Genomic DNA, 24,840 nt, shown 5'->3' on the forward strand with positions numbered 1-24,840 from the left:
GCTTCCCATAGAAGTCATGAGAAGAGGAATAGGAGGAGTGTTATACTGCATTTGCAACTATGCAATCTTTTTTAAAAAAACTATTATATTATAGGGTGCAATTATATTACATTAGAGTGGAATTAAATCATTTGGCTGCAAAAGAACCTCTCAGGCCTGCTTAAAACTAACAAAGCTACAACTCTTTCCAGAAGACTGAACACAGCACAGGCTTCAACAGCCATGGAAATATATACCTCTGAAATTCTCAGAATAGTCAAATAAAGACAATTTCACCACATGCCAAAACTTAATCTCTCCGGCTGTGAAAATCCATAGGTTACATCCCAGGAAAAGTTGCTTCTGTCTAGAAACAGTGCACAAAAACAGGGCCATAATGTCATACCAAACTTCAATCATTTAAACAAAAAAATTGGGTGAAATAATGCAGGAAATTCACATCACCACCCAACAAGTCCATACTACACCCTTTTGACATGTGATAAGAGACCCAACAGGTATCTGAGGTTCCGCAAAACATAAATGACCAGCATTCCTGCTCAAAAAATAATCAAACACTATATGATACCCGCTTAGGCAACTAAACAAGTATTTGGCAAATCATATTGCGTCTGTAATAACTGGCTTGGTGCTGGAGAAGACTCTTACGAGTCCCCTGGACTGCAAGGAGGTCAAACCAGTCCATACTAAAGGAAATCAACCCTGAGTGCTCATTGGAAGGACAGATACTGAAGCTGAAGCTCCAATATTTTGGCCACCTAATGCGAAGAGAAAACTCTCTGGAAAAGACCCTGATGCTGGGAAAGACTGAAGGCAAACGAGAAGGGGATGGCAGAGGATGAGATGGCTAGATAGCATCACTGATGCAATGAATATGGACTTGAGCACGCTCCAGGAGAGAGCGGAGGACAGGAAGGCCTGGCGTGATATGGTCCATGGGGTCACGAAGAGTCGGACATGACTGAATGACTGAACAACAATAACTGGCTTCCACACAGTTTGAAACTTGAACATCAAGAGGAAAGGATACAGGGAAGTCCATGTACGACAGCAGAAAGGGATAGAGAACCGAAGCTGAATTTCTCCACATGTCTAACATGCTCATCAAAATGCTATTTATCCATCATGACCAACCTTAAATGAGGATCTGGAATATATGAGAATGGAATGGAATGAGCCCAATATCAAAGTCTTACATTGTACACAAAGTCACCCATGCTCGCTTTTTCTCACACAGCTCAGTATTTTGAAACATTTCCCAGTATAAGACCCTCTGCTAGGGTTACTAGACTTTATTTGATAGCTAGTGATGTTCTACAACTGAACAGAAGCTTGCTTTATCTCTATTGTCTAAAATGTGCCAGAGGAACAGGGAAATAAAAGCATTAGTAAAGAGTTTTGTACAAGATGATGAACAAATATTGAAGACCAGATTCAAATATCACATTTATTACATACATACCAGATAATGTGTATATGTTATGTGTCCAATAAAGATGTATAAAACTGTCCAATGAATAACTGATTACTATCAAAGAGAAGAGCATTTTGAAGTTTAAGCAGGAGTGTAACGCATAGCAAAGGCAGAGTCTTTTAGCCCCTGCACATTAATAACACATATACGATGCAAGTGACATCAATATCTATTGCTAAACAACATCGTTCTTACTTTAGGGAGAGTTTCACAGGAAAATAGCTAAGAGTGAAGCCATTAAAAGGAGAATCTAACCCCCTCCCCCAAAAGATGACTAAGGATCTCACAAACAAATGAACACCTACGCACCCATCTCAAGAGACAGATGTGGTAAAATAAAAGAGAAAAGAACTACAAAATATAAATAAGTGAAGGCAGAGGAGGAGACAATTCAGTGAGAAACTGGAAAGAAAAGAGACTGGGACAGGAGAGGGAAGATGGCTTCTGCAGGACTTCCTCGAATTCAGAACAGGAAACTTTGGATTAGATCCAGACTCAGACTGCAATCCTAACACCCCCATCCCCGCCCCGTATTGTTGATGAATGGAGAGGTTTAGGGTTGTGCGTTGTTGGCTCTCTGTGGCCTCCACCAGCAGAGAGGTGAACAATGAGGGGAGGGGTCTCTGCTGCAGTGCCCACTGCACCCAGGTGGACAGAAAGCTACAGCCAGCAGTAGTTGGCAGAAAGATCCGAAACTCAAAGCCCCACATTCCAGGGGTGGGGCGAGCCAGGTTGGGATCTGCTCCATCCAAAGCCACTCCATTCCCCCAGGTGGGTCTGTCAGCTGCGTCTGCCCTGGCATAGCTAATTTCCCCCCATTGCTGTCAATTGGGGTGAAATTGCGATCCACCGAGCTGAAAAGCCCAGCAAAACCACATACACACCTTCTTCTCTGGCCAGTGCGAGCCAGCAGGGCTTGGGATGTAACAGGAGATCCACTTATCTGCTCCTCCCTGGCTCCAGTCACAATTACTCTGTAAGTTAATTGAACTTAGTTCCCCACTAAGTTCAGCGAAATTTGTCAGGATTTATCTACAGTGAAGATTATGTCCCTCTATAACTCCTGCAGTTCTTCCCCTAGAGGTGGTGGCCCCCAACTCTAGGAAAGGGATCTCTAACCAAAGCTTCATCATCGGCACTTTATAATTCCATATACACCCCAAGTCCCATATCCCCTGTTCTACAGCCAGTGTTATTGTGATACATTCCTCTAGAGCATCCAAAGAGGACACAGGAACAAGTCAGCCTTGGCATATTCCACTGAAAGACTGACAAGTGGAAGAAATCCAAAGTTCATGCTCCGATGGCACAAAAATGCTACTTAAAAAAGAAAAAGCAGCACACAATATCCTTATTCAGTTCTCAGATACCACAGTAATGCCGTGGGAAAGAAACATTTTTGCCACAAATGGTAGCTTACAAAGCTGTCTATAACTTGTTACAGTTGCAGAGTCTGCCAAAATGGTATTTCAATTCAGGAGTATTTATCAAAGGGCTCCTCACAAAAGAGTTTGCTGAAAACAGCTTGGAAATTGCAGAAAATTAGAACATGCCAGAGCAAGAAGTCAGTTCACTCATTAAGATTCAGAAAAGCAGAGGCCTGGATCCTAAGTTGTTCCTGTTTTATGTAAGGGAATTTCTGCCAATTCCCTCTCCAGCATTCCCCACTATATCCCAAAGCATTCCCAAGGGTCTCCCAACCCACAGGAGCAGCTTTTCAGTGGGGCACAGAGGGCCGCTGAGGGATGGAACGCTCCATCCCATAAATATGTACTCTGTTCCATTCCGGGAAGGAAAGTTTGGATCCATGCCAGAGAGGTCCCCTTGGCTCCCAGATGAGGAATATGAACATCACATCTTTGCCATTCCTTTTTGTGCAACTAGGCTCATCCTGAAGGTCTCAAATGATCTCATCTTTATTAAATACAACCACAACATAAATGTGACAGGTCAGTTTGCAAACTCCTCAAAACTCAATCATTGCTTTACAAATCCTAACAACATTTGAGATCCTATGAGGGTAAAAGCTGCATCAGCACATACTTTCTCCTCCACATTCCATAGCTAAGATGATGACCTATACTTTTAATCTTCAAAATAATGATTCAGTTTTTTTAAAGGGAAATCATCGCTATAAAATTTAGATTCCAGGAAGAAAATAGCCTCACTTGTAAAATTTCTACAAAACGGAGGATAAATTAGGATGAAAGAGCAAAGACCAATGTAGAGAAATTAAGTGCTCCTAAAAGATTTAAAGAAGAGATATCAAATATAGCATTCGAGAGGAAGCACTGAAGTGCACTATCAGAGAATAATTCAGATTAAAAATGAACGGCCATACAAGCCCCTTTCAAGAGTACAATAAACTCAATCCATCTGTGGATAAACTACCTCAAATACTACATGCTGTATGATGAAGCACTTAGAATGAAGTCACCAGGCAAGAACAGAAGGTTTCCAGCAAACATTTATGAGAGAGTGGGAAGCAAGTTATGTTAACAGACACCACAAGTATTTAGAGGATGTTAAACTCTGAGGACATCAATACAGAGATTAAACAAGGAAGCTTGAATAATGGAAAAGAGAAATGATTTCACCACAGTGAGAACTTACATGCAGAACAGATCCCCTAAAATAAAATAACTTTTTTTTACAGTGTACAGAGCCATAGGGGAAACAGTTTATATATTCTTGTGAATGTTTACTTTTACCTATGAATCTTGATAATCCTGGATATATCTAGCGAATGGCTGAAAATTCTGAGATACATTGAGGGTGCAATACTATGGACTGTGTCCTCACTGCTCGGAAGCCTTTGAACTATGAGGCTTCTGGGTTTCCTATGCCCTGCTGAGCTGAAACCAGTAGGGCAGGAGAAGTGGAAGTGACCTTTGCTTCCCTGTCCTCCAATCTCCTATATTTTTGCTAGATGGGCAGCCTGTCTAGTGAGAGCGCATTGGAGGGGAGGAGGTTGGAGGAGCTTCAGGATAATCGTATCCTGGCCTCTCCAGTCCCCACTCCTCCCTATCCACCAAAACACCCCGTTTTCTCCCTCTCCAACAGTGATTTTCCAACCTCGGATAGGCAGCTCACACAGTTCTCTGTGCTGGCTGCGAGGGGGCAGGGGCTGGATCTCCAACTCCCCCTTTGAAGGTTGGAATGCTTTGTCCAACCTTGGAAGGGGTTTTGTGAGCCATCCTATGGTCCCTGGGATCCTCACCAGGGACCATAGGATTGCTCTCTTAGAGGACTATCAACATTCAAGAGCATGACTGCTATCATTCAATGGTGTGTCCAAACAGCAGGTAAATGCATATCCATTTTCAAACATTAATGAAATTCCCTGTGAAATGTGAGCAATCCATGATGAATGTCAACATGTATAAAATGTTGCCCATCCATTTTAACACCACATAGGGGAAGGGTCCATCAATATACTGAATCCTAGAATTATAGAGCAAGATTTCTAAAAATTGCAATAAATGTATTAGTTACCAAGGCTTACAACAACCACAGCATTCTACAGTTTTTCAGCTAAAGCTGAAAAGGCCTTCAAGGGTCAAAGTTTAGCCACAGAAAAGGCCTTGGAGTGTTGCATGCAGCCCATGGGCTGCATCTTGCCCACCCTTGAGCTAAACCTATAGTTAACCAATGTTCCTGCTTCATTGAGCAAAATTTATGGCTGTACTTTTGGGTTTCGTGCATTTGGCTTTCCAAAAGGGGAGAAAAAGGGAGTTGGAGGGGTGATTCAGCAATCACTGGAAAACATACCAACAGAACTGGCTCATGAATTATCATAATGGGGTATGCAGACTGTGCACAAGATTCCCAAGTTATATTATTTAAGAACCATGCACACAGTGCTAAATAGATGACCACAACTGCCAGCTTTGTCAATGCCCACCACCTGTTGAACTGTGGAGAACAACATCAACCCTCCTTCCCTACCAAGACCAGCAGGGACATGATGGGAGAGCCTGGACTCGGGGCCACCAACATCTCTAAATGCATGACCTGCCCTGTCAATAAGTGGTATCCACTCAGATAGTGCTGGTCACATATTTAGAAGGGTGATGATCCTGAATCTTCTGAGTAGCTAGTCTTATGCAGATATACATATGCAGCAGCAGAGTAAGCCCACTGCTGGGAGCATGCATAGAATATTCTTTGGGGGAAATTATGCATTGTTTTATATAGGATTCATGCTGGTTAAAGGTAGGGTTTCAATGTCCCAATCAGCTCCTTGCCCCTGTATCATTATCACCAGGAGAATACATTATGCAAAGTAACTATTCACAGAATTGCTTAGGGCAGTATCCTACAGCATGCTTACATCCCTGCAGATCTCCTTCCACCCCGCTGATCTGCTGATTCCCTTTAGCAAGCAGCAAGTCCCACAGATTCCATTGTGCAAGCAGGGCACGCTGCTTACATAACAGAGATTTGGCACTTCCTAGAGGAAGCCCCCAAACAAGTGGAAACACCAGTTTCTGGAACAGGACAGGTTGGTGGCAGCTCCACTGACCTGCCCTGTTCCAGAAATGAGCATTTCCACTCATTTTGGGTTGGCCTGGAAGCACTGAATGGCCACTGCACAAGTGGGGGCGGGGCTCTTGTGCAACAGAATCAGCAGAGTACAAGAGAATCAGCAGGGGCATAAGTGGCCTGTGGGTTACTGCCTTAAGTTTGCATAATTTACTCAAATCATAGAATTTGGATCAATGCAGAGTATACAAGTGGATAATGTACCCATCATATCATAAAACACTCAGAATAGTTTAACAATGAAAAAATGCGCTCCTGCAAATTGCAGCTGATTTTACTGTACAGTTTAGTTTCTTATAAAAAGCACAATACTGGATAACATATTTCATGAGTATATACAATATATATTCATATACACAGAAGAATCGATTATAACACAAAAATACTTCTTTCCTCTCCACAAATGCAGCAATCTTTGTTTGAATATCACATCACTGCAAGTCCTATTCCCATAAAAGTGGGCTAATTTAGAAGCTGATAATCCCCAAACCATGTCAAGTATTCAGAGGTCATGGCTTTATTTTTGCCTTTCAGCCAAGACTGCCAATTGCCATTGTCTGTGGAAAGTAATGTGTGTTTTCCCCACAGCACAAATGTTTTTATGGGTTGATTTAGGGTTACAGGAATTGACAATGCAGCACTGCATCAAGAATTATTAAACCAGCCTTCAAGAAAGAGTTATGTAGTACACTCAATAAATCTGAAGCTGAAAAGTAGAGCTTAAAAAAGAATCCAGGTAAGAAAGGAAGCTCACTAGCAACAATTGTGGCCTATTTATCCATGCATGTAGGGATATGCCACCCAACAGAAGAATTCCATTAGCATCATATAACTAACAGCATCACATAAATGACAGCAAACTCAGTTATCTGAGTGCCAATCTTTATGTAGCCAGAACAGCACTATCCTCACACCAGAAGGCTCAAAGAAACCTCAAGGTATGCAGGAGTACAAAAAATATTTAGGGAAAAATGTAAAAGGGCAAAAACAAACAAACCAAAACAGCCCAATGAGTTCTGAGCATGCTCAATGGCTGCAGAATCCTGATTTACTGTTAAGAAGGAGGGAAATGGAATGGAGTATTCCGGAAAAGGGCATGGCATGGCTGGCTGGAACCCTGAACAGCAGCACTCCACACAGCAACATTTTGTTGCAGGGCCTGCTTGTCCTTCTAAGTATTTGTTAGAAATGACAGAGTGATCAGAGTTCTCTGCAATGCGAATTTAAACAGAACTTATTTATTCTGATATATTAAAACACTAGCAAGCAAGTGCCAGTTTTCTCTGTGCTGAAACCGAAAATATATAAAACATGATGAACCCAGCTTATATCTGAAGGAGGAAATATTTCAAGAGTCCCACGGAGAGTTGAGTCCCAGAACACACTTCTTCCACGAATCCAATATTTATGTTTATGTGTGTGCATACTCAGGAATTTGTCAGCCAGGTGACCATGCAAATGGTGAGCAGCAATTTCCGTGATCACAGTGGCTGATTTTTTAAAGTACCAGAACAATTACAAAAAGGTCTGCTGACGCCCAGTTCACACACTACATTTGCCCGTTCAAGCATGTGTATAGGTAAGGCTGGCTCTGCTCAAATGGAATACACACAATGTGTAATCTGTCCTTGGTCAACGTTTATTACCAAATTACATACCATAATGAAAAATGATGTACAATAGCCTGCCCAAACTACAGTAACCATTAGCATGAAAAATATGAATAAGCTGCCTCAATAGAAGAAAAGCAAACACAAAATTAGGCCGATGATCTAACTGCAATTGCTTCCAACTGACTGGAGTCTTTGACTGCAGGCCTGTGCATGGTTACACTGCTTTAGGGCACAATCCTATGGCCACTAGACAGTGGCTGGCCAGCCATAGCATTATTCGGTTTCCAGGATCCGACCTCTGAGGTTGGTTCCCAGAAAACTGCCTCCCCACCCCTTTGTAGGCGGCACGGATTGTCCTCAGCTCCATGCTCATAAGAGCAGTGTGGAGGAGGAGGAAAGGGGGCGTTCCTGGGGATGGGGCGGGGACCTCGGAAAGGCCAATATGACGCTTCCTATACGTTGTCCAGCCAGCCCCCCCACTCTGAAGTTCTGCAGCTAGACAGACGAAATTGACCATCTAGCTGCAAATGCAGGGTGCCCGGAGCGCAGAGGAGAAGATCCCCTCCACATTCCGCCTGCCCTGCATTGGATAGGTGGTTGCCTCTGAGTTTGGAGAAGGCTGGGTATCCCCATAGGACTGCACCCTTAATCGTACTGAAATCAATGAGATTTAAGCAGCCTATCATCCTCTCAAGCTTCAAACTAGTGCTGGTTCCAGGTTTTTGTGAACCCCAAGGCAAGAGACAATCAGTGGGCCCCTTAAGTGTGATCTTCACCCAAATAAAAAAGTAAAAAGGTAAAATTTGTGAGGTCTGAGGGTGGCAGCAATTATTTTACATGCTGATCTTTGTGATTGATTGTAGCTGAAAACAGAAGTTTCATTACAAGTTCAGTAAGCTAACATCACAATCAATGTGCAGGCACCTCTCCCAACCACAGCAACTTTAGCTACACTGATCAGCTAACATTAGCCAGCTGATCAGTGCTTCTTGCATTTTTTTTTTGCCAAGCAAGGCACATGAAAGAGGGCAGAAATGTATTCTGTAATAACTATCCCCCCATGATTTTGCTTGCACAAACATAAACACCACTTGTAAACTTTATTCCAGTTATAAGAATGCATTGCAACTGTGGGAAATATTCATTTTTACCACTCTTCAACAGATTGGCAGATTAGAAGTGTGATAACAGAGGAGACAGAAAGAAATAGATTAATCACACATACTGAGTTAGGGTGACAGGAAAAGGAAGAAGGATTCAGCAGGCACTCTGCACTTCGATAACTGATTATAAGTGGGTTTCTTTCTTTCTTTCTTTCTTTCGTTCTTTCTTTCTTCTCTCCCTTCCTCCCTCCCTTCTGCATGGAGCTACTGAATCCTATCACCAGGGCTCTCCTATTTGCCTGCATGAGTATTTTGTCCGACTGCTCTGCCTCTGGAGCCAACAACACTTCCAACTTCATAAACTAGAAAGAAAAGCCGGATTGAATATGAGAACAAGATCTGTACTAGGAGAACAAGATAGCTTCTGAAGATGTTTCTGGCCTGGCCCACCCCATCAGGAAGCCTGGGAAGGATCTAACAGTATCTGGCTGCTTGTACTACTTACAGTGCACTAGCGGAAACCAACAGTTGTGCAACGTTAATAGTTCATGCTAGCCTGATGCATTTCCCACATTACTCAACAAGCTAGCAAGTACTATTGACATTGTGTACATGTTGGTTTCCAGCAGCGCAATGTAATTGTGCTTGCTGGTAGCTTGGCACCATTACATCCTTCCCAAAGTCTGGAATAAATTTCTGTAGAAGAAGCAAATGAATACAGCAGCACAATATACATTCAGAATAAAGATAGAAACACTGAGATTGATGAATCTGGGATCAGATCTCCTGGCAAGATGTAAGATTATTCATCATACTAAAACCAAACAACCGAGTGAGGGTCCTCTTGCCAGATATACCAGGGCTATGCCTTTTCAAATTTTATAGGATTCTTTCCTCCTTTTTCTTGTACTAGTCCCCTTTCAAGTACAGACATGTCACAAACAAGAAGCTATTTTTTTGATATCCTTATCTTAATGTAAATCTGGATGGCCAGAAAGGCATGGATATTAAGCGGGAAATAAATGGGGCACTGCTAGGACATGAGTGATGGTGCAGTGCCTTAATTGGCATTGATAATTTAATTGTGATAATCTGCCAGCCCATTTGAACTACTCAAAATGTGGCCAGATTGCTGAAAGAGCTATGAAGCAGAGGTTTCTTTAGCAATCTAGGAAGGTACCTAACACAGTGGTTTTCAGAGAGTTCACAAAACTCCTGTGGGAGCCATCTCCCATGCACTCAGAAGGTCAGGGCAGAATATAGCAACTTTGACAGGTAGTGCAGCAGCTCTTCCTTCACTTCCACCACAAATCAATCTTCCTATTTTTTCTAGGGTTTCAACTTGTTTCTCTGCAGTCTAGACCCCAAGATAAATTTCTAGCTTGCGTATCCACCTGCTTTAGTTAATGAGCAAGTAAAACAGACTGATGTATATTTGGTTCATCCACGTACTTATTCACAGAATTATTCTATTCTTACATTTCCCCCCATCTTGCCTTTGGCAAGTGACTTTAAAACTCTTCTGAAATAGATTAGTCACCTATCAGAGAAAACAAATAGATGCAGAAGCCTGGATTATTTGAAGAGATTGATTTAGTTGCTAGCAATAACCTTTGAACAATGACGTATCATGCTGGTCTCCTTGCATGCGTCATCCAAATTCCTCTTAAAAGGTTCATTAGCTCCAGCTCAAAGACAAGCCACAAATATCTAAGCAGTAAGAAGTAGTTTTTACCATTGCCCTGTCAAACCCTGTCTTTGCAGTGTAATTGCAGCACGCTCTTTCAGCCTGCTGTTTAAAATAAACTGCTAGAGTATAATTTACAGGAATGTATGTTCACGCATATTCAACTAAAAGAAGAGTGAAATGAATACAATACTCACCATGGCCAGGATCCAAAGAACTTGTCCAACCAATTTTGTTCATCCAACGGTGCTTTGGACATGCTTCTTGAACAGTAGTATCCCACCCCCTCCACCTGCCGCCACTGCCACCCATTGCAAAAGGCTTTTGAAAAAGAAGTGAGCTGCAAACATGGCATAGTGATCAACTGTTCAAAGAAAACAAGCCCAAAATCCCACCAGGTAAACATGAACTATTGGGCTAGGCTAAAGTAGCTCTTTTGTTCATAGTCAATGATTTTCATTTGATTTCCTTGCCCTATTTAGGAACATTTCACATGGCAGCAAATCCAGGTTTGCTAACAAGCATACACTTAATATAGAACTGCACTTCATCCCAGCCAGCCAGCCAGCTCCCTGGCAAGTACCTGGGCATAATACATAATTTAAAGTGTATACTTTAAAAATGGAGACAGACAATGAATGAAATATCTCTAAATTGGTCCATGTTAAAAACATTTATTACAATATTACTTTATTCTTAGAGGTAACACATGTGGCATTAATGTAGGCCTGTTGCACTACTGCAGCTTTGGGCATCTTCTGTAATTTCCACAAGTTTATGAGCAGGGCTGGCCCTACCATTAGGCAGAGTGAGGCTCGGTCGTGTGGTGACAGCCTCCTGGCCATTTCCCTCTGTTGGAAGACATAGCTGTGTGTTCCAGCCAGCCTGCCCTACATCCCCTAAGCTAGCCTGCTGCCCTTGGATGAGGTGGAGGATGCTGTCCCATCACCAGTGTTGAAATAAGATTCAACTGCCAGTCTGGTCAGCTTCTACATGTGGAATAGGGAGGGGCATCCTGACCTTTGCCTCAGGCACCAAAATCTTGTGCTGACACACTTTTTTATTTTATTTATTTACAATATTTATATACAGCTCCTCATCAGAAGATTTCAGAGCAGTGAACATGATAAAAGAATTAAACAATGGTTAAAAGAGTTAAAACATTGTTTAAAAAAGACAAACCCCAACAAAGTGGAGTTTAACAAACCACGGCTGGTCATGCAAGGAAGGCCTCTTGAAAGAACAATGTCTTCAGGAGGCACCGGAAGAAACACAATGTTGGTGCCTGCCTGACCTCTAAAGGCAGGGAATTCCACAGGAAGGGGGCTACCACACTGAAGGCTCTTTTCCTGGTGGAATCCAACCAGGCCACGGGTCCATGTGGAACCACCAGGAACATGCCCTCTGATGTCCTCAGTGACTGGGCAGGTTGGTAAAGAAGGAGGCGCTCTCTCAGGTATCCTGGTCCCAAGTTGTTTAGGGCTTTGTACACTAGTACTAATACCTTAAACCTGGCCTGGTAGCAAATAGGCAGCCAGTGCAGTTCCCTCAGCAAAGGAGTTACATTCTGCATTCTGCACCAGCTCTAGCTTCCGGATCAGCCTTAAGGGCAGCCCCACTTAGAGCACATTGCAGTAATCCAGTCTTGAGGTTACTAATGTGGTCAAGCTACCCCTGTCCAGGAGAGGTCATAGCTGGTGAACCAGCCGAAGCTGGTAAAAGGTACTCTGAGCTGTCACGACCACTTGGGACTCCAGCAACAATGATGGATCTAGGAGTACCCCCAGACTACGGACCTGATCTTTCAGAGGGAGTGCAACCCCATCCAGAACAGGCAGTGGGCCTATCTCCTGAACCCAGGAACCACTCACCCACAGGGCTTCCATCTTGCCAGGATTCAGCTTCAGTTTATTGGCCCTCATCCAGCCCATTACTGAGTCTAGGCACTGATTCAGGACTTGCATGGCTAGGGGTGTACGAAACCCCCTTACCTGGCATCCACAGGGGCCCGGGGGGGGGAGGCGATCTGTCCCTTCCCCCCCGGAATCCTCGTCGGCTGGCTCCACTCTGCGGCGAGTCCACAGAGCCGCCGGCTGGCTCCGAAGTGCCAGTGATCGGGCCGCCGTTGCCATATCGCTGGTGGGCTGGATTGACTGCGGCCACAAATGGTGTCCGGGACGCTATTTGCGGCCATAAAGGCCTTAGTTTAAGGTAAATGCAGCCATTTAAACTAAGGCCTTTACAGCCGCAAATGGCATCCCGGATGCCATTTGCAGCCGCAGTTAATCTGCCCAGCCAGCGATACAGCAATGGTGGCCGTATCACTGGCACTCCGGAGCTGGCTGGCAGGGAGGATCCAGCCGGTGAGGATTTCTCCAGGAGGCGGAGGTAAGTCTTCCGATCCTTCAGGGACTCCGGGAACTGGATTCTTTTGAATCCGGCCTCACTGGGGTCCGTGGAGGATTTCTCGCCCATCCCTATGCATGGCCTCTCCTGATTCAGATGTCACAGGGAGATAGAGATGCATGTCATCAGCATACTGATGGCATTTAGCTCCAAATCCCCTAATGACCACTCCCAGCAGCTTCATATAAACGTTAAACAACATTGGGGACAAGATGGTACCCTGTGGCACCCCATAGCTCAATTGCCAAGGGGCCGAGGAGTAGTCACCCAATGTTACTCTCTGAAATCAGCCCTGTAGGTAGGACCAGAACCATTGTAACACAGTGCCTCCAATACCCATCCCACGGAGTCAATCTATGAGGATACCATGGTCGATGGTATCAAAAGCCGATGAGAGATGGAGCAGAATTACCAGAGTTGCACTCCCCCTGTCCCTCTCTCGATAAAGGTGATCCATCAGGGTTCTAACTCCAGTTATTGATTTTTCCATAATTGCTGCATTAAGTGCACTTGAAAAAATTACACCTTGACAAAAGGCAAAAAACAGGCTACATTCAGCTCCGTAAAAGTTAGGATGACCAAATTGTTAGTGGAATTTTTTTTAAATGTGGCTAGTGACATCATCATGGGGTTTATCAGAAATCTTTTTTTTTAATTTTTTTTTTAGAAGTCTTGATGTGCTACACATGTGAATAACGAACTGCATAGTAAAACTGTATATTGTAACATCAACCAGTCCAGTATCTGAGAAGTATAAATGCGATACTTGCCACCTGAAGTGTAATCAGACTTTGGTACTGAAATCTCAGAAATTCATTAGATAAACAACATAGAACTGGTAACTGAAGTAGGGTGCAACCCCAAATGTACTCAGGAGTAAGTGTGCAAGCCATAAATAAAAATTCTCTCCGAACACCTGCAGCATTTAAAGCTTGACCAGTCGTGACAACTGGTGTTAACGTATTGTTGAATGATAATTCAACAACTGTTACTGAGGGAGCAATCCCAAGCTCCCAGAGAAGGCAGCTGAAGGACAGAGTTGGATGCTGCAGGCCTCCTTCGCCACCAGTGGACCTTGCTTTCTGCAGGGAGAGGAGGAGATTCGCCATGGACTGTTTCATGCGAAAAGGCCCAGCCACTGCTCTGATGGCTGTAGGGGGGAAGGGAAGGAAGGGGTATCTTGGGGGGAGCCTTGGGTCCAATTGTATCCAAAGGCCACAGAAAGAACAAAAAAGTATGCCTGCCCTGGAGCTTGGCGCACTTGTTTTCTCTCCCACTGAAACCAACAAAAGGGGAAAGTGTTAAAAAGGCTCAACCACCAGGGGAAAAAGGCAATGAAAAGTAGTGGTGGGGAGAAAGCATGCCCCAGCTTCTGTCCTGGCTGGAGTGAGCCCAGAGGGGCTTAAGAAACAGTGGCTCCCCTGTCGTGAACTCTCGTGACCCCTCCCCATAGGATTAATCTGTTAAGATAACAGTCCACCACCTAAGGTCCTCTGAGGACTCTCTGCTGCGGCTGCCTAATGTGAGACTGGCAGCCACACACAAGAGGACTGTCTCCTTTCCGCCCCTCAGTTGTGGAACGACCTGCTGGTTGAAATGCGCCTGCTAACCTCGCTGAAGGTTTTTAAGCAGGCGTTAAAGACGATATTATTCCGGCAGGCCTTCCCTTTTCAGAACTCTTGTTCCTTTTGCTGACTTTGGTATACTGTTTTAAGCAGTGTTGTTTTAAGCTGTGTTTTATTGCTGGATTTTAAAAAAATGTTTTTAGTTCAAAGTTGTTTTTAGTTATAGGTTGTTTGTATATATTGTCTGCATGTTTTTATGTCAATCATTTTTAAACTTTGTATATTGTATTTTAATGCTTTAACTTTCGTAAACTGCCCAGAGAGCTTCGGCTATGGAGCAGTATAGAAACTGAATAATAAATAAATAAAGATATCTAAATTACTCCTCCATGACATAGCCAACTCTTTTATTCCATTCAGTTTCACAAAATTAGCTACAAAGTTACTTTATGAAACAACCTTCAAATCCTAGCCAGGTACATGTGAAGCCAGCTTTTTCAGCAAAGAACGTATTTCCTAAGAATAGGGGAAGCCCAAGTGGCAAGTATTAGCATTAAGATTTTGTACCGCCAACTGAACAGCCTCAGAAAATTCATTCTAAGAAAAGATTTGGCTCAAGAACTATTGCTCTCAGCATGCAATTTCTCATTTTTGAAACAGCAACTGCCATCAAGTATAGCAGTATTGTGGCCATGTGCCAAGCTGTTTTTGGCCATGTCTGTTGGCTTAATGCAGACATCACATCACACCATGGTTTGCTCTAATCACAGTTTAGAAACCAAACCATGGTTTGAGTGTTGAAAAAAACCAGGCAAACTATGCCTGAAGCTGTTTGCCAGCTTTCAGTTTCCATCTGCTCATCACTCCCGTTTCTTTGGTGCAGCTGCTTCTTGAGATGCAGCTGTGGCTTTAACTATGGCTTGCCAATTCAATTATCACAGCAAAGCATAGTTAGAACAAACCATGGTTTGCAAGGGCACTTCAAACCATGTTTTCAAATTCTGTTTTGCTGGTAAATCACAAACTATGGTTTCGACATCACTCCAAGGAACCTTTGGATTCAGCCTATAGTTAAGCTTCCTTAACATCCATGGCTTGGCAAGCAGCCTGAATGGATTTAATGTATCTAATTGTAAACCAAAGATGTTCTTTACCTTTGAGTGGCAGGTTTATATTTTGAATGTGAATAAATTACAACTAGCAACATTTTTATTAGTATAAGGGTTTGGAGGGATTGTTAAAAAAACAGCATAATAATTTACTTAAATTTGATTGACTCCAGTATCAACAGCTTTTCCTAAAATTTATATTGGATGTGTTACAAGGAGAGTATGTCTATGTGTCTAGAAGATAAAACACTGAAACAACCAAATAGTACTGATATCTAAACAGTTATCTCCTCATTCTCCAGAGACCAATCTATTTGAAAGAAGCCCTGAGAAGAAAATATGATTGAAAAACATGTTACGTTCATTATATCATACTCCAGTTATAAAAGTGCCACATGCAACAGAACCTTGAGAAAACTGAATACAACTTCTATCTTACTTACAATTTATAGACTGAGGAACTAGTATCAAGGAATCTGAACTGATTAAAGAGTCACATTGATTTACTGCCAGTTTTTCGGCCAATTAAAATTAAATAAGTATGTTATGCCACTTGCCTGGTTAAGAACATATGAAGAACCATGCTGGATCAGACTAAGAATCCATCTAGTCCAGCCTTTTGTTCACATAGTAGCCAAACAGCTGTCCATGGGAGACACACAAGCAGGACATGAGGCAACAGGACCCTCCTGCCCTTGTTCCCCAGCAACTGGTATACAGAGGCATATTGCCACTGATGCTGGAAGTAGCATAAAGCCATCAGGACTAGTAGCTGCTGATAGCCTTATCCTCCATGTATTTGCCCAGTCTCCTCTTAAAACTATCCAAATTGGTGGCCATCACTACATCCTGTGGTAGCGAATTCCATAATTTAACAATGGTTGCAGATCTCTCTCTTCTCTTGCCAAAGATGATGGAACTCCTTGGAACATAATTTCTCCCCGTCATGATTTATCCAAAACTAGCACACAGTTTTCAAATAAGCACACCATTCAAGTATCCCAAGTCTGACATTTGTTCCCAATATCACAAGCTAATCGAGGGGCAAATTTTAATCAGCCAATGAAACGTCAATTGAATAATCACACTGATTAAAATTGATTAAAGTCTGCAGTCCTAATTACACTTAACACACTACTAGCACTGCCAATTAAAATGTTAAATAACCTTGGAGAGAAGTTAGTCACATCCACCCCACAAAAAACAACAACACCTAGAATGGCTGAAATAGTTTTAAAAGACATCTCTGTCTTCAGCTTCAGAGCATTCACATCCAGTCCACCATCTCCAGCTGAACATGGAACATGCACCAAAACATGCAGAGGCCAGGTCAGATAGAAAGAAGGAACTGAATATCCTCGCTGGCTCCATGCCAGCAATAAGATTATCTGGAAAGGAGAAGGATGACTGAAGGAACTACAAACGTGGTTGCTTAGTAACAAAGCACACATCTCCTCTGTCCTCCAGTCTGATCTAGAATTTTTTAATTTAGTATTCTATACCGTCCTTCAATTATATTCCCAGGATTGTTTACAAAAAACAGCAACAGCAATACAAAAAAGACAGTAAGCTGAAATCCACAAAAATAATAAAAGTAGCGTAAGACACGCAGCAGGATCAAAATGACATCTAAAAAGCTGGGGGAAATCAAAATGTCATTGCCTGGCACTGAAAGGATAATAAAGTAGGCACCAGGAAAACGTCTCTAGGGAGGGCATTCTACAACTAAGGTTCCACCACCAAGAAGGCCTTCTCCCTGGCAGCCATTTGCTGCACTGCAGGAGGAGGCACCTATGGCAGGCCCCTTCTTTAACACCTCCCATGTGGTTCCACAGTTCCTTTCTTCCTCCTCAAGTAGTGTTCCTGTTCAAATGGAGCCAGCTATGAGGATGTAGAAGCAGCAGCCAGACAGCTTGCAAGCAAACAAACAAGAGGTGTGAGTGGTCAAGAGGAGAATGAAATTCCTTGGCTATTGGGCCACTTGAACACATCCATTGTGCTGAGGATCATCGAGTTTTTGTTACAGGATAGCACAAATATGCCCTAAGATTATCCATAGGGAAAACTGCTGCAACCACTAGGTGTTAAGGGGGACAAGTCTTCAACCATGTCCATCAATTCATAGGTTTTTAAAACCTCTTGTAGGTTTAGTCCTACCACTTCTCTAGGAAAAAAGGAGGCCGGCAACTATGCTTAGCACACCTGCATGGGATTTCAACCATGAGATAGACTGCTTCACACATCATTTCATGATTGAGTAGATATTGGCATGTCACCATTTTGTTTGTTTAAAAGAAAACACCCTTGGGTAATTGACCAATCAAATGTTGTGAAATAACAGCCAAGCATGTAAAGTCTTTATTTAAATAACAAAACACAGAAACATACTAATTACAAAGGTTAAGCGATGTGGCTAAAAGGTTCTCAAAGCCATGCACAAACATGTAAAAAACAAAGTATGTAAGAACTACTGTCTTATAGAAGATTCCAGCCCCTCCTACAAGTTTTATAAATCACAACACCAACCACACAGATGTCCCTCCTCCCTACCATAAATTCAATAGGCTCAGTGGTAGTCTGACTCCTGAGCACTTGTGACTTCCATAGGGTGCCACAAGTTGAGTGCCTGAGAATGTGTAGAGTTCCTTTCCAAGGGAGAAATTAAAGTCTTTCAAAATGGACCCAGTGGCAATGTGTGCATGCGTCATGTAGCATGCGGGAGACCATGCAGCTAGTCTCATGGAATGTACCTGCAAAATGTTCCCAGTCATCTCCACATTCCTCTTATTAAGGAGCGGAACAGTATGGAGCAGTAAAGTGTGCATGTATTTCAATTCACAGTACATACTTGTTAATTATATTTCGTTTATTTATTTAGGGCACAATCCTATGGCTGCTAGACAACGGCTGGGTGTCCACAGGATTATTCAGTTTTCAGGAACTGACCTCAGAGCCCATGCTCCAAGGTCAGTTCCCAGTAAACCACCTCCCCGCCCCCTCGTAGGCAGCACTTGTAAAAGGAAAAGGGGCATTCCCAGGAACCTCAGAAGGGCTAGTACGACATTTCCTATGAATTGTCCGGCTGCCCCCCCCCCCTCACTGCTCCGAAGATCTGTGGCTAGACAGCTGAAATCATCCACCTAGCCGCAAATGCAGGGGGGCGGAGTGTGGAGGAAAAGATCCCCTCCACCCGCCCTGCACTGGATAGGTAGTTGCCTCCGAGTTTGGAGGCAGCCACCTATCCCCACAGGATTGCACCTTAATGCATTTCTTAGCTGCCTTTCAAGACTGCAGTCTTTCCAAGGTGGCTTACAATATAAAGCATACAATTCTATCAGTATAAGAGTTCATAACACCATAAATGAATTTTAAAACCAATTTCAGAATGAGCCAGTAACAAAAATAACATGTACTATAAAATCCTTTTAATTAAAAATCAAAGAAAACAAACAAGTTTTTAAAAATCTCTTAAAAACAACAGATGGTGCCAGCCATATATCTCTTGGGAGCAAGTTCCATAGGGCAGGGGACATCAACAAGAAGGCCCTATTTCTAGCACCCACCAAATACTACAAATTCAGCCACTATTCCCCAAAATTCTGCCTATCCTATGCCTGTGTCACTGTGATGAGGTGAGATGGCTGTGTATGTTTGTTTCATACTCCTTTGTACACTTTACATTCCTGTTCAGAAATGCATAGTTAATCAAAAGACTAGTAGAATAAAATCGGCCATGTAGCTTAACTGGGAGGAGAGAGGGCAGAGCTCTCTCAAGAGAGTTGTATGGCAGAAGCCTGCTCATAAAGGATGTGTGTGTTAATGTGTGTGTGGGGGGGAGGTGTTCCCTGACTTCTGCAGGACTTGGAAGCAAGGGGCTCTCTTCCCTGCTATCACTATCAGATGACATCAGCTGTGATTGTAATAGGCTGCCATTTACACAATGATATGGGTTTTCTGGAAAATGTTGAATTGGTAACTTTCCTATGCAAATAGGAAATTGGTAACTTTCCTATGTTCCTGCATTGAGCAGGGTGTTGGACTTGATGGCCTTGAAGGCCCCTTCCAACCCTACTATTCTATGATTCCATGATTCAAATTAGGCTAGTTTACCTAGGATAATTTGAATTTTAAAAATTCAGTTTGCTTCAGAAAATTTTCTCATGCTCTAGAGTGATCTAATTTAGCATGTTTATTTTACTTGTATTTAGCAAACAACAAAGCCAAAAACAAAGTATTCTATGTTAATTTTTTGACTATATGCACAAATATTTGACTTGAAATAGTCGAGGAAAAAAAATTAACACACACTTAATGTGATTTAAATGTTACATCATGTAGAAATCATTATTGGAATATCTGTAAAGATTTAAAAACAATAACATTTCTTTCCCTTACATTGTTTAAATGTAAGGTAAGGAGGAAGGGTACTGAAAACTGTTTGAACATGGAGGGAGCAATCCTATGCGGATCAATGGTCACCTCTGAGCCTGGGGGTGACCACCTATCCAGTGCAGGGCGGGAGAAGTGGAGAGGACCTAATCTCCTCCCTGCTCCCACTGCCCTGCTTTCGCAGCTAGACAGCCTCGGCTGTCTAGCCATGGGACCTTGGAGCATGAGGAGAGACATACGATGTGTTGTCCCGGCACTTCTGACCTCCTGGCCCTGCCTGCCCCTGGGAACACCCCATTTCCCCTGCTCTATACTGCTCTTCCACAATCCACACTGCCTACAAGGTGGCGTGGGAGGGGGTGGAGGTCAGTTGCTAAGAACCAACCTATTCTATGGCCATCTAGCTGCTGACTAGCAGCCGTAGGATTGCACCCTAATAAATTTTACCAAACCAAAGAATTGTGCATGATTCACTGATAACCACTCATCTACAATTTGAAACTGCCAATCTTACCTAATATTATATTTGCAGTTGGCATCCATTCATTGTTACTAATGCACTTAACACATCACTGTTTACACAATGGCTTTCTTGACTTCATGGAATATTTGATTGCTGCCAAGTAGAGGTAGTCAACTGACCAGGATCCTAACCTTAGACTGCAGTGATAACTTCCATGTGCGAATAAGACTATGCATGTTTACTCAAAAATAAGTCAAAAGTTAAGTCTCATTGTGAACAATGGGGCTTACTCCCAGGAAAGTGTGCATAGAGTTGCAGTCTAAGTCACCACAGATGATAACAGAACTTGTGTATTACTTCCCATTACCCCAACATAATGCTTTTTGATACTGAGACAGTTCACACATTCAGCTGTGAGTCATGAAGTGTTGAGTCATCAAGTGATAAGAAAGCAATTTATGTAAACACATCTGTGAAACAGCCCAAAGAGATTATAACACACATTATTTCTGACGTACTTGAAAATAGCTGATCGAAGAAGAGGCCCACTACCATGCAACCTGAGTCCCCAAACTGGTTCGGGCAACTCCTGACTGGAGATCAGGGCTTGATGTCACAGTGCAACAGATTCTAACTGCATAGTGGAAAGTTTATCATTTCTTGCAGCCTTCCCCAACCTGGTGACTGGGGGGTGCTGGGAGTTCTAGTCCAATACAGCTGGAGGTCACCAGGTTGGGCAACAGTGGAGGCTGGTGGCTCCAATGTCAATGGGGCAGTAAATCCACTCCAGATTTCAGTCAGAACTCTTTGCACCTTGGATAGCTTTGGACGTTGGATAGCTCCTTTAGAGTTCTGGCTAGTTCTGACTGAAACTGGAGTGGATTCACCGCCCCACTGACATTGGAGCCACCAGCCTCCACGGTGAGGGAGGGCTGATTTATTGGATGGAGAGCCGAATGGTAAGTCACACTGTATTATTGTGCATGTTCTCTTTCCTCAACCCCACTGAGATTTGGGATCAATCTATAAGTTAAGATTCAGGGCTGCAGCTTGCAATGTAGCACATCCATACAAATATGTTTTCTGACCTACTGGGTGCAGGTACAGCAGGGGTAGGCAAATCGGTGCCCTCTAGGTATCTCAGACTACAACTCCCATAATACCTGTCCATTGGTCATGCTGCCTGGGGCTTATCGGCACTGTAGCCTGGAGGGCCCCAGGTTGCCTGCCCCTGGGGAACACAATGCTCTCCTCAGTAGCAGGATTCTTTAGGTCTCTTCCACAGCCTCTTCTGCTCAATATTCAGAAATGATTCCCCTTGCTTATACTTGACACTAGGCATACGGATCAGATTCCCCATGCCTGAAGGGCATCAGCCCCACTCTTCAACCTGGATCTGTAAATCCACCACCATACATTGTGCAACTAACTGCCTCTTTTACAGGGCAGCTTGGGCCCGGGGCTTCCATTCAAGGGGGAGTGTTTCCCCGCAATCCCGCCAGGGTCTACCCAAACCGTTTTGATTCCCAGAGCCAGAAAAACCAAATGGAACTCCCTCCCGATAATTAACATGTGGCACAATCCACTAGGGCATTCCCCTGTGCAAGCCTTATTTACTATGGTCACCATGCTCTTGCGCGGCTCCCTTTCATTTCCATGGGGCTTCGGCAGGAGTGGATTGCGCCCAAGGGGCCAGATTCGTCTCTCCAGACCCCCCCGCCCAGCATTCCAAATTTGCCATCTTAAGGCAAAAGCCTCACCTTGGCTCATGGTAAGGCCACCTCCGATATGATCCCCCACACAAACACACCTCGGTTGCCTCCCCCGCCCCCATCCCGAGTGCGCGCACACACACGCCTCTTGGAGAGTCCTCCTAATCAATGCTCCACGCCCACCCGGCGGCGAGATTCGGCCTTCCCGCTAAGCGGAAGGGTCCCGGTCCCAGATGAGAAAAAAGCCCGGCGACTCCCAGGGTCTGTCTGTCCCGCTCGCCCGTCCTTCCCAGGCGCCCCCTCCTCGGCTTCCTTTGTGCACAGCCAGCCCCTGCCTGGCTCCACCACATGGCAGCCAAGGCAAGAAAGCAAGGAAAAGGTTGGCCGGGATGATCATATATGATGATCGATTATCTAGAATATTTAAAAGCGCCCCCCCACCCGCCCCGAGACGCGCGCAAGTTCACACGCAAAGCCTGGGGAGGGACTGTGGCGGGGGAGGCGAGTGCCTCCCTGCGGCCACCCCCTCCCCCGGCGAGAGATACTGCAAAGCGTGACGGGGGCGGCGACAGCGAAGTGAGGCGAGAAAGGAGCACGATGCCCTTTGCCCGAGCAACTTCCCAAGCGCCGGAGAGACAAAAGGCACCACCAACTTCTGGAAGTCGCGGCGTGGAAATCCAGCCGGGGGCGGGTGTCACGTTGGGGGAAGGGGGAGAGACCCGGCGCTGAGCAGCGCGCGCGCGCTCACCTCCGCTTGGCCAAAGCGGCTTTTCCCGGACGGAGCGGCTCCTCCGCCCGCCGCGCACCAACAGAAAGGGCTTCTCCCGGCCTTCCCCCTCCACAGACCGGCCCCGCCAAGCGCCCCTCGCGCGCTGGACGCGGGAGCCGCCCCCTCAGCCGAGCGGGCGAGCGCCGCCTTCGCCTCCCCTTTGTTCCCAGGTCCGTGCGCCCTCTCACCGTGCGCGGCGGCGCTCCTCTCGGGCTCTCGCTCGCTGTGGTGGCGCGGAACAAGTCGGGCTGGTGGGGCCGCCGGAGGGTCCGAGCCATTAAAGGCTCCAGCGGGGGACGGCGGCGGAGGAGGAAGAGGCGACGGCGGCGGGAGGGGGAGGAGGAAAGGGCGGGAGGCACGGGGAGCCGTGAGGGAGCGACGGGACCAAGGTCGCCATGGCCAGAGCTCGCCTGCCGCCGCGCGCGAAGGGGAAGGAAAGGGGCGCTTCGGCCAAAGCGCAGGGCCAAGAGCCCCGCTGCGTCCCACCGACCCAAGAAGCGGGAAACAGGCGCTGCTGCTAATGCTCTCTTCGCCTGGCTCGCCGCTGCCGTCGCCGCCTCCTTCCCCTCCCACTACTCACCCGGCCCCCGCCTAAAGGGGAGGCGGAGAGGGGAGCCGCGGCGGTAAAGAGCCCCCTCCAGCGTCCGTGGGCGCGTCCTGTCCCCGCTGCACAGCACCCCCCCCCCCGCCTGTCCCCTTTCTTCTCGCCGAGAGCCAGATCCGCTGCCACTTTCCCCACGGGCAGGAGAAGAGAGCCTGGGGCGGCGGGGGGCGCGCCTCCCCTCTTGGGCAGCCGTCAGAACTGGAGCGCGGCGGGTGACGGGAGATGTGGAGCGGTCGCCCTTTCGGTGTGTGCGTCCCCTGCGCAAAGAGGCGTGGCGGTGGCCACAAGTGCTCAAAGGTCTTAGCGGGGCGGTCGCCTTCGAGAAGGCACGAGAGGTGAACGCGGGATTAAATCCGGCGCGCAGCGGGGACAAAGGGAAGGAGAGCCTAATGGTCAGTGCAGCGGGGGCGGCGGGCAGGACTACCTGGCTGGGATTGTGACCCAGCAAGCAATATCCCACCACAGAAGCTCCCAACCTTCTCGTCTCCGGAGAAATCAAACCAGGGGTGTGGGTTTTAGAGTCACCTTCTTGCGGACCAAGGAAAATCCGTCAAGGGGGGGAAGACGGAGTAACACCACAATGTCTTCTGATCAGTAGCGCTCTGAGCCCTCTGGAAACACCCCGGGCTTAGTGTCCCTTTTCCGCAGGACAGCTCCACTGCAGAGAAGTCCCATCTCCCTGTCGTGGCCAAATGTAGACAGGGCCTTCCCTGAAGATTGTAATGGCCTGGGAGGCTGGTACAGGGAGAGCCCTTCCTTGAGATATCCTGGTCTTGAGTTGTATAGGGCTTTGTATACTAATGCCAACACCTTCAGTCTAGCTCAGTAGCAGGCTGGCAGCCAATGTAGATCCTTTAGCACAGGCATAATATGTGCAGCAAAGCACTCCAGTCAGTAATGTAGACGCTGCATTCTGCACTAGCTGCAGCTTCCGAAACAGCCCCACAGAGAGTGCGTTACAGTAATGGAGGTTACCAATGTGTGGATAAGAGCAGCCAGGCTACCCCTGTCCAGGAACAGGTGCGGCTGGTGTACCAGCCTAAGCTTGTAGTAGATGCTCCTAGCCATGGAGGTCACTTGGGCCTCCAGTGACAGTGATGGATCCAGCAGCACCCCAGACTGCAAGGGTAGTATAACCCCATCCACAGCTGGTAATTCCCCTAATTCCCAGACCTGGGAACCAGTCGCTCACAGTGCTTCCATCTTAATGGGATTCAGCTTCAGCTTATTGGCCCTCATCCAGCCCACCATTGCGGTCGAAGACCAATCTAGGTTGTGAATGGGAAGGAGTTCTTTCTTTTGAGTAATGTACTGTGAATTGTGGAACGATCTCTGCTACAAGGCCCACCTGGCACCAATATTGTTACTTTTTGGCACCAGGTTAAGACCGTCTTCTTCTCT

At 45.4% G+C, this 24,840-nt stretch overlaps 1 protein-coding gene across 4 annotated transcripts in view; it reads right to left on the reverse strand.

Annotated features, from left to right (window-relative positions):
- The window catches only part of FARP1 (FERM, ARH/RhoGEF and pleckstrin domain protein 1), a 242,542-nt gene extending 218,861 nt beyond the window's left edge, over positions 1-23,681 (reverse strand). For 2 of the 4 annotated variants that reach the window (XM_084844707.1, XM_084844711.1), the window contains exon 1: positions 23,024-23,381. The gene's annotated coding sequence lies outside the window, so the exon portion shown is untranslated. Of the gene's footprint in view, positions 1-22,814; positions 22,970-23,023; positions 23,382-23,415 lie in introns of those variants that run through there. The other 2 variants (XM_084844710.1, XM_084844708.1) reach the window with 2 other exon arrangements.
- Between the last annotated feature and the right edge of the window lie 1,159 nt (positions 23,682-24,840).

The sequence above is a fragment of the Heloderma suspectum genome, chromosome 3, assembly GCF_057233095.1.
Source record: "Heloderma suspectum isolate Gila_16-S chromosome 3, 16-S_ref, whole genome shotgun sequence".
Lineage (NCBI taxonomy): Eukaryota > Metazoa > Chordata > Lepidosauria > Squamata > Helodermatidae > Heloderma > Heloderma suspectum.